The sequence below is a fragment of the Camelina sativa genome, chromosome 9 (assembly GCF_030686135.1).
Source record: "Camelina sativa cultivar CO46 ecotype springtype chromosome 9, ASM3068613v1".
Taxonomy (NCBI): Eukaryota; Viridiplantae; Streptophyta; class Magnoliopsida; order Brassicales; family Brassicaceae; genus Camelina; species Camelina sativa.
This window is the reverse complement of record NC_141888.1, coordinates 2,406,584-2,418,150: the sequence shown is the minus strand read 5'-3', so window position 1 is coordinate 2,418,150 and position 11,567 is coordinate 2,406,584.

The following is an 11,567-nucleotide window of genomic DNA, read 5'->3' as shown; positions in this document are numbered from 1 at the left end:
ATGGTTCTCGAGAAACCACACACAAGCTCAACACACTGATCTCTCCTACCAGAGACTTCATCTCCTGGTCCTGTAGTAACCTGTCAAACCAAGGAACTCCTGATCTCAGTGATATTCTGTAGTCTAGGCCAATCCCTGATAGCCTGAATCTTCTCCAGATCTATAGAAACTCACTCTACAGAAACAATGTGACCCAGAGAACCCATAACACGCTGCCAAAAACTACACTTGCTCAACTTAGCAAACAACTTCTGCTCCCGCAGCTTCTCTAGAACTGCCCTCAAATTCACTGCATACTCCTTAGGACTCTTAGAAAATACCAGGATATCGTCGACGAAAATGATGACAGACACGTCCAGAAACTCCTGAAACACACTGTTCATCAATCTCATAAACATTGTTGGTACGTTAGTCAACCCAAAAAGGTATCTCCACGAACTCATAATGCCCATACCTCATCCTGAAAGCCGTTTTTCTCACATCTGCCTCATCTATCGGTATCTGATGATAACCCGACGCCAGATCTACCTTAGAGAACCAAGTAGCACCCCTCAACTGATCCAACAACTCATCGATCCTAGGAAGAGGGTACTTGTTCTTCACAGTGACCCGGTTCAAACCCCGATAATCAATGCACAACCGGAAACTCCAATCCTTCTTCTTGACAAATAACACTGGCGCTCCCCACAATGATACACTAGGACGGTTGAATCCCTTACTCAACAAATCCTCTAGCTGCTTTTTCAGCTCTGCCAAACAAACACTCAAGTATGCCGACATCAACTCGAAGCCACCTGAATGTCAACCCTCTTGTTCGTCCAAGAACCTCTAGTAACTTGTCTCTTAGGGAAAACTTCCACAAGATAGATTAATCCAAAATTAGCTTTCCGCTTAGCTATTCTCCACAGCAAATCATCAATACGAGCGTAATAAAACAAACAAGTACCATACATTCTCATATTCCGATTCACTATATCAAATGCTTTGCAGACCGCTAACTTAACCTACTTGACTTGTTTCCCCCCAGCAAGCTTACCAAAACCTTAAATCTAGTAACCTTGTCCATCTCCAATGAACTTCATCCATCATCGTGGCAACAATTAGTTTATCCTGCCATGAAGGCTTCTCGTGAATCTTATGTACCTGGCAACCATGCCCTTACCGGCTCATATCTGCTGTAGCTCTCCTTCCTGGGACTCCAGCACCATCGGCCACTCAATCCTAGCACATCAGCCACACAATCTTGACCACTCCGGTCATAAAACCCTGGCCCGCCGGCCAACATAATCCTAAAATCCAAGATTAAACCATCATCACTCTCGAGGTCTACATTCCGTCGTTATGTTCATACTCACGTTCTATACATTGCTTGCATCCAACTCTTCCTCTCTTAGGTTGCAACCTTTGAGCCATACCGATCTCACTCTCAGACCAGCGTCTTCGAGTTATACCGTTTAACTCTTGGACCACAATCTTCAAGATCTCGGTATCAGGGGAACTACTTATCCCCTCGGGGGAACATCATCCCCTCTACCACTCCCGGAGCCCTCAGCCCCTCGAGCTATCGGTATTCAGGGGAATCACCATCCCCTTAGGAGTAATAATCCTTAACGACTATAAACATCTCTCGACACAAAGTACCTCTTGTGGTCCGAGTATAACAATGCAATTTTACACCTGCCCACTAAACTTCTAATATCCAACTAGATTAACCCCCAAACAGAGAAATATTTGCTCCAACTGCATATGTCCACCTATCCGCCTCTCTAGGTCTGATACCTCTTGAGAATAATCTCATAACGGTCATCTACAACCACTCCATCCTCTTAACATAAGGTGAAAGTCCTCAACATCCGCAGCCCTCGGCTGCATCCCGCCACATGCGGCACAACTAGAGCCTACACTGGTACCCCTCTCGGTAACCGCTCCAACAGCAATCACATGAATTAGAAACAAATTTGATTTTTACTATTTCACTAATCTACGTGAATTAGAAACAAAATCTTTACTAAACCTAACAAAATCTTTACTAAACCTTTACTGGATTTTGCAATTTCAATATCTAACCGTAGGAGATATTTTGCAATTTCAATATCTAACCGTAGGAGATATTTAATAACTATTTAATTTGATATTGATACTAAGTGGTATCCCATATCAAATAAAAACCTTGAGTACAGTAGAAAATTATGAACACCAAAGAGACAGTTACAAACCATGAGACATTGGAAAACCATACTAGCAAAAGAAAATGGGGTATCATGAGTGATGATCAGATTGCTATGATGGAAAAAATACTTGCAGATGAACCTCATATAAAGCTGGATTTAGCTACACTTCAAATATGGGTAGACAAACTAAATCAATATGTAAGATCAATATTTATATAATGCTACACATATAAATACGATTAAATTATATTGTTTTAATTTTTAAAAATTTTCATTATCTAACATTGATTACCAAAATATAAGGTTCACAAATAACAACTTTGCAACTTATTATATAAAGTTTGATGTTAGAATCGTGACATGTGTCAATTCTATCATTCGGATATTGACACATGTCAATTTTAAATTTATCAAAATTTTAAAAAATAAAAATGTAAAAATTCAAAACCTAATTTAGAAAAATCATTATAAGGAAAATATATATATATATATATATATATATCATAAAATTCGAAATTATAATATTGTTTACTTATTTTAATTTTAAGTTGCTAATTTTATAAGAAAAATATTACTTTATATATATAAAAAAATGATTGTGAAAATTATACAATTAATTACTGTTTCTAAAAAAATGTCAATACTCACCTTTACACAAAGAAAAATATTGTTGAAAAAAAAACTTAAAAAAAAAATAAGATTGTCTCATATTTTTTTCACCAATCAAATAATTTATTCAAAAAGACTGCTATTGTAATATATAAGATAGGAGTAAGTAAGTTTAACATATGCGTTTTTGTAACTACACAAATTTTAAAGTAAAGAACATATAATATATTCTTTAATGTGTTCATAAAGACAATTTGTTGGTAGTAGTAAAGACTAAAGAGTATTTTAACAGTAAAATATATTTGTGTGTACAAATACACTTTTAGTGGTGATGTAGATAGTAGATTTGTAAATGGATCTACATTAGTGTATTATAGAAAGAAAAAAAACAACTATTTTCTATAATTAAAAGTTTATCTCTTTACTTTTATATATTGTTTTTTCTTACGAAAAGAACTAAATATATATTCTTTGTTAAATTTAATTTTATCTTAATAACTTTGAACTCATCTACATCTATTTTCTTTAACTAAAAGTGTATCTATTTACTGTTTTTTTTTTCAATCAAACAATTAAAAGAAAATTTCTCGGTTAGATGCCCAAACCAGAGGGAAATGATTTACAAAAGAAACTTCAGAGATAAGAGAACACGAAGCACGAACAAGACAATCCGCCTTTGTATCTGACGCACGCGGAATCCAAGAGATGGAGAATAGTGGGAAAGACTCCAGCGAGTTAAACTCATCGAGCAAGTTGGAGTAGGACGGCCAATATTCAGAAGACTACACCATAGTGAGTAACTCAGCACAATCAGTCTCAAAACGTTGACAAGCGATCCCTTCAACACGTATCCGCTCAATGGCCCACAACAACGTTTTTAACTCCGAATGCAGGGGGAGGGGCTCTATTTTAGACACTTGGCCCCCAACAACAAGGTTCGCTCCTCACCAACGCAACACCATCAGCCCAATCATGAATGCACATTGGTTGCTTTCCAAGAACCATCAATCTGACAACAAGGTGAAGAAAGCTGGACATCTAAATACGAAGATGGAGCTGACATGACTGTCGTAAAAGAGAGCACCTATTCCCAGGCTAAATTATCGTCCAAAGTCTGAGTAATTATATCATTCGCCTCTATCTCTTAACCTTGATTTTTTTTATGGCTTTCCAGATTGCCCATAAAATCCATGATAATTGAAGAAGTTGATCAGGATCACCCTGTTGAGAGGCGTCCCTCCAGAAAACAAAATCCAAATTCGAGTACACCGACTCATATGGTAAACCCTCTTACACTGGACACCTCGATGTATCTATTTACTTACTAAAAAATATTTACTTTATATAAATTTAATTTTATTTTAAAAATTATAAACCCGCACATCGGGCGGGTCCTAATCTAGTAATACAATATATAACTATTTTTTATAAATATAGAGTAGTAAAACATGTAAAAAAAATATTATAACTGAATAGAAAAAGGTAATATTGCACTCTAGCACACTTTTTGAAACTTTAATATCATAATAGCATATTTTTTGTCCACAACACACTTTCTTAGATTGAATTGTCAAAAACACCCTTAACTAAACCACCTCTTTCCCAACCAATTCTTTTTATACACACAATATCATCCTAACAACATCTTTTGTTCAACAAACCTCACAATATATATATATATATATATATATATATATTTTCTTTTATTTACAACAATATCTTCTTTTTTTTTTTCTTTTCTTTTATAATTTCTTAATTTTCTGATCCATCATCTTCATCACTCTCTTTCTCTCTCTCCAATGAACATCTTCACCACAAAAAAAATGGGGATACTCTAGATACTCAATTCATCTCCCTCCCTCCATGATATCATTCTCACACATGCTATCTTATCTTCTTTTTCATATCTCTAATTTATTTTCATACTCCATATACAAAGCATTGACTTGGATAAATACCAAATTATTATGAAATCCATTTTTTTTTTAATCTTAATAAAACATTCAATCCAAATATTAAAAAAAAAAATATTTCACTACAAAATAAAAGGAGAAATAAGGAAAAAAAATATATCTCTAATTCATCTTCTATTGTTATCGTTCTCACTTGCTTCGTTCTCTCCACAAAGACTTTTAAGAAAGGTAACATATGGGAATTGATTGTTGATGGTACAAAGAAACTAACCATATGGTCACTGTTTCATGGACATCACGTGGTTAATTTACATGTAAACTAACCATATGATCAATGTCTCGTGGACAGCCCTTACGAAAAACAACATATGAGAATTGGTTGTTGATGACATAAAGAAAATAACCATATGGTCATTGTCTCGTGGACATCATGTGGTCAGTTTACATCTAAACTAACCATATGACCATTGTCTCGTGGACAACCCTTAAAAAAAACAACATATGGGAATTGATTATTGATGCCACAAAGAAACTAACCATATGGTCACTGTCTCGTGGACATCACGTGGTCAATTTACATGTAAACTAACCATATGTTCATTATTTTGTGTACATCATTGGATTTGAGGATTAAGGAGAGACGAATTAGACATGAACAAAATCCAGAAAACGAAATCGAAATCCAAAACAAAACCTAGAAAACGAATTGAACTCACATTATATAAGCAAAGCTTCTAGATCTTCTTTCATGAAGATTGTATATAAAAAAAAAACATTAGATTTTCTTTCCGTTGACAAAAAAATAGAGAAATAACAACAATAATACACCTAAATCAGATATGAGGAGATCTAATTTCAAGATGGACATGAACAAATAGAAAGAGAAATAAAAAAATTGACGGAGAGGAAGAAGAAGAGGAAGAGAGAGATGAAATTGGCAAAAAAGTAGAAAAACATGTTTGGAGCTAAAATGGTCAAAAATAATGTGAACAGTGGAAAAGTTGGCAAAAAAATGTCTAGTAGTCGAAAAATGTATTAAATGAACAAAGTTTCTCACAAAGTGTGTCTCCATGTAAATCTTCCATAGAAAATGTGTCCCGCAGGTTCAAACCTAGTTATGTATGATTCAATAAGTCAATACATCTTTTTGTAATTAATCCTGGCCTCACATGGATCCATATATATGTGTAACGCCTCGACCGCCACCTCTTAGTGGGCCTCATTGAAAAGACCGACCTTTTTTTTTTTTAAATAATAAATAATAAATATATAATATAATATAATAATAAACTACAACTAGTGGTCCCATACCCACTAGCCACCTAACCACAATCACAATCATCAGCGGAAAACATTACCAATATCTAATAAATATAAATAGCCAATATTAATTCCAATCATAAACTAATGATCCAAACAACATCCAAGAACCAGCAATCCTAAACAATATTCTAGGACTCCACTCTAGCAACCTAACAGAAGCCAGACAACCAAACGAACCACTAGAACATCCTCCTTTTCATCGCCCTGATTCCACAGTCACACTTTGCCTTTACCTGCACCACAAACACATATTGCAATGCATGAGTATTTAATAAACACTCAGTAAGGCAATCCTCCCATCTACTGAGCTATACACACAAGCAATAGAGACATCTTTCACCATCAACCATCAACCAACAGTCATCAATCAACAATCAACAAGCCAAACAACACATAAACAAGCAGATTAGAGAAATCTCCAGCTTAGATAAGCCATGGTCCTGCACTTACCTTAACAAGTGATTCACAAAACTAAATACAACCAAATGAAAGGCTTTCCAATATCCAAGAACAACCAAACTTGTTCCTACAACCAATCACAACAACAAACAAATATTGAAAACAAACTGCCAGAAAAAACAGAAAAGAACAACCTCACAAGTGAAACCACGAAATCAAAACGAACCGTTAACTTTCTAATCCCTCCGGTGAAAAGCAAGGTCTATACGTCCAGAACCGTCGCCCAAAATTTCAGCACGATCGGATCTCAGAGAAACCACAACCGATCCTGTAACACCCGCTGGTCTCAATCCGCGAATGAGAAGAAACGCCCCACGAAACTACCAATATCTCCTAGAATATTAACCCAAATTCACTTCTGTAAAAAAGCGAGTGTACGAAAATCTCTTAGCTACAACCATACAAAATATCAGTACCTTTCAAAACGATTTGACTAGTCGAATCCTCCTTCTCCCAAACCCTGACAGTTCTGTTTCTCTCTTAACACTAAGGAAAAAGCTTGATCTCCTTCTCTTTCTCCTTTGCACCAAATAACCAACACTTAACTGTCTTTCTCTCCCTCTCTCAGATGAAAATGTCGACCAAAACACAAAAGCATGAGAGGAGGCGTGAGTTGAGAAAGAGATTAGGCCTTTTTGGTTTAATTAGATTAAACCAAGATTTAATTAAACCAAAATTAATTAAAATCCACTCTTTTGGTTTACTCAACATAACCTAAACTTTATTCCCGGAACACGGATGTTACAATTCTCCTCCACCAACATAGATTCGTCCTCGAATCTCGAACGACCATCAGCCAAGGACTCCCGTGCAACCGTCTCCACGGCCCGCACTTCTCCGACTGATCTATAGAAGGTCACCTCTAGGCGATAGACTCACGTTCTAGGCGTCATTTGCTCTCGACTTTTGGACTTTCCTTTTTTCTCATAGGCCTAAACCTTGAGTTTCATTGGCTCCTCATCAGACCTAAGTCTGCATTCCAATGTTGGCTCCTCATCGGGCCTAAACCCGCATGCCATAATATATAGGGAAAAATCCAAACTCGTCTCTTGGGTCGTCACCCTACAGCGCGCCTCCGGACCGTCGTCCAAAGTCGATATACCAACCATACTCCAAAGTCACAAAGTCTCCGAATATGGCAGTACTAGGAGAACCAAAGTCCCCCAAGAGTCGCGAGCAAACAATTCTGAACACGTCTGAGTCCTATCCCTATCCAGGTTTCCTTCCCGTGGCTCGCGTAAAACATCTCAATGTCCTACCAACCACATATCCCCTCACTGGAATACCTCATGACCACACAAGGATCATATACATGCCACAAGGGCCGCCACAAAGGCCAAACAAAATGTCCTAAAGAGGACCACCACCAAGGCCAAACAAAATGTCCTAAAGAGGACCGCCACCAAGGCCAATCAAATGTCCTAAAGAGGACCGCCACCAAGGCCAAACAAATGTCCTAAAGAGGACCGTCACAAAGACACTCTGGCTAAACAGCCTGTCACAAAGACCATCTGTCCCGAAGGACCGTCACAAAGACTATCTGTCCCGAAGGACCGTCACAAAGATACTCTGGCTAAACAGCCCGCCACAAAGGCTAAACAAAATGTCCTAAAGAGGACCGTCACAAAGACACTCTGGCTAAACAGCCCATCACAAAGACCATCTGTCCCGAAGGACCGTCACAAAGACCATCTGTCCCGAAGGACCATCACAAAGACACTCTGGCTAAACAGCCCGCCACAAAGGCCACGCAATTGGCTAAACTGCCCGACACAAAGGCCACACAACGGTTAAACAGCCCTCCACAAAGGCCACACAATGTTTAAAAGACTGCCACACACAGGTACACTGACTCGAAAGTCCGCCACTAAGGCCACACACAAGCCCCTCCAATGCTCTCCACCGCTAAAATGGACAAATTCTAACTCCTGTAAAACTTTCCATATTTAGCACTTTCCATTTTTTGGAAACTTTCCACTTTTGGAAACTCCTATTCCAGGAAACTTTCCTCCAAAAACCCCACCTCATGGAAACTCTGTACCCCGAACACCACCTCATCTTATTACTGAGTCGCACAACCACCCATCCCAAGCGATTGAGTAACAAGAGAGATGGGCTGGAATTCTCCATTCCCACTCCAGCCACGGATTACAGTTGGAACCAGGCTAAACAAGCTCAAGTTGCGGCTTGTTTCTCATACCACTTCTTGAACCTTGCTTTCATCTTTGCCTCAGGTTCCCAAGTCTGCTCCTCAACACCATCACAATCCCACAAGACTCTCATCAAAGGAATCTTCTTCTTCCGAAGTTCCTTGATCCTCCTCTCGAGAATCCTCACTGGTCTCGCCTCCAATGTCATGTTAGGCTGAAGATCCTTAGGAATCTTAGCCAACACTTGCTCACCCTCACGGAGACACTTCCGCAACATAGACACATGGAAAACCTTATGGAATGCATGCATAACCTCGGGAATCTCCAGTCTATATGCCACTGGTCCAACCCGCTCAATCACTCTGAATGGGCCCATATACCTCGGACACAACTTAGTCTCTAACAATGACCTGTTCGGACCCCGCAACATGGCCATCTTGAGGTACACTCTGTCTCCTACCAGAAACTGAAGATCTCTCCTCCTCCTATTAGCATAACGTCTCTGCCTATCCTGAGCCTCCTTCATGTTCAGCTTGAGAACCCGAATCTTCTTTGAGGTCTCCTGAACAAAACTAGCACCAAACATGCTCCTCTCCCCCACATGAGTCCAGCATAACGGTGTATGACATGGTCTACCATACAAAGCCTCATAAGGAGCCATCTTAATACTGACCTGATAACTGTTGTTGTAAGAAAACTCTACCAAGTTCAGGTGATCCGCCCAATGGCCACCCCAATCCAACACACACATCCTCAGCAAATCCTCCAGCGTCTGGATCGTCCTCTCAGACTGTCTATTTGTCTGGGGATGATAAACTGTACTCATATGCACCTTAGTGCCCATCTCTGCCTGAAATGCCTTCCAGAACACCGAAGTGAACTTAGAATCCCTATCAGACACAATGCTCGCCGGCACCCCATGCAATCTGACTATCTCCCTCACATACTTCTTAGCCAAGACCGCTGCTCCATCAGTCTTCTTAATGGCCAGAAAATGTGCTGACTTAGTCAACCGGTCCACAATGAACCAGATAACATCAAAGGTCCGTGACACTGGCAATCCTACTACAAAATCCATCGTGATCATATCCCACTTCCACTCTGGAATGGATAGACTTGTTAGTAATCCGCTTGGAACCTGATGCTCAGCCTTCACCAGCTGACACATGTCGCACCTCGCGACCCAACTAGCTACAACCTTCTTCATCCTGACCTAATGATATTACCTCTTGAGATCACAGTACATCTTAGTCGCTCCTGGATGAATAGAAAACATGCTCGCATGAGCCTCCCTCAAGATCTCCTATCTCAAATCCTCATCATTGGGCCCACAAATCCGACAGCGCACTAAGATAGTACCATTAGCTGAGACCTGATACTCTGAATCAACATCCTTAGAGACATTCACCAGCCCCAAATCCTTTCCTGAGCCAACCACACCCTGCTCAGAAGATCCGCTCCATAAGCCGCCTCCTAACCCAATGGTTCTCGAGAAACTACACACAAGCTCAACACACTGATCTCTCCTACCAGAGACTTCATCTCCTGGTCCTGTAGTAACCTGTCAAACCAAGGAACTCCTGATCTCAGTGATATTCTGTAGTCTAGGCCAATCCCTGATAGCCTGAATCTTCTCCAGATCTATAAAAACTCACTCTACAGAAACAATGTGACCCAGAGAACCCATAACACGCTGCCAAAAACTACACTTGCTCAACTTAGCAAACAACTTCTGCTCCCGCAGCTTCTCTAGAACTGCCCTCAAATTCACTACATACTCCTTAGGACTCTTAGAAAATACCAGGATATCGTCGACGAAAATGATGACAGACACGTCCAGAAACTCCTGAAACACACTGTTCATCAATCTCATAAAGGTATCTCCACGAACTCATAATGCCCATACCTCATCCTGAAAGCCGTTTTTCTCACATCTGCCTCATCTATCGGTATCTGATGATAACCCGACGCCAGATCTACCTTAGAGAACCAAGTAGCACCCCTCAACTGATCCAACAACTCATCGATCCTAGGAAGAGGGTACTTGTTCTTCACAGTGACCCGGTTCAAACCCCGATAATCAATGCACAACCGGAAACTCCAATCCTTCTTCTTGACAAATAACACTGGCGCTCCCCACAATGATACACTAGGACGGTTGAATCCCTTACTCAACAAATCCTCTAGCTGCTTTTTCAGCTCTGCCAAACAAACACTCAAGTATGCCGACATCAACTCGAAGCCACCTGAATGTCAACCCTCTTGTTCGTCCAAGAACCTCTAGTAACTTGTCTCTTAGGGAAAACTTCCACAAGATAGATTAATCCAAAATTAGCTTTCCGCTTAGCTATTCTCCACAGCAAATCATCAATACGAGCGTAATAAAACAAACAAGTACCATACATTCTCATATTCCGATTCACTATATCAAATGCTTTGCAGACCGCCAACTTAACCTACTTGACTTGTTTCCCCCCAGCAAGCTTACCAAAACCTTAAATCTAGTAACCTTGTCCATCTCCAATGAACTTCATCCATCATCGTCGCAACGATTAGTTTATCCTGCCATGAAGGCTTCTCGTGAATCTTATGTACCTGGCAACCATGCCCTTACCGGCTCATATCTGCTGTAGCTCTCCTTCCCGGGACTCCAGCACCATCGGCCACTCAATCCTAGCACATCAGCCACACAATCTTGACCACTCCGGTCATAAAACCCTAGCCCGCCGGCCAACATAATCCTAAAATCCAAGATTAAACCATCATCACTCTCGAGGTCTACATTCTGTCGTTATGTTCATACTCACGTTCTATACATTGCTTGCATCCAACTCTTCCTCTCTTAGGTTGCAACCTTTGAGCCATACCGATCTCACTCTCAGACCAGCGTCTTCGAGTTATACCGTTTAACTCTTGGACCACAATCTTCAAGATCTCGGTAT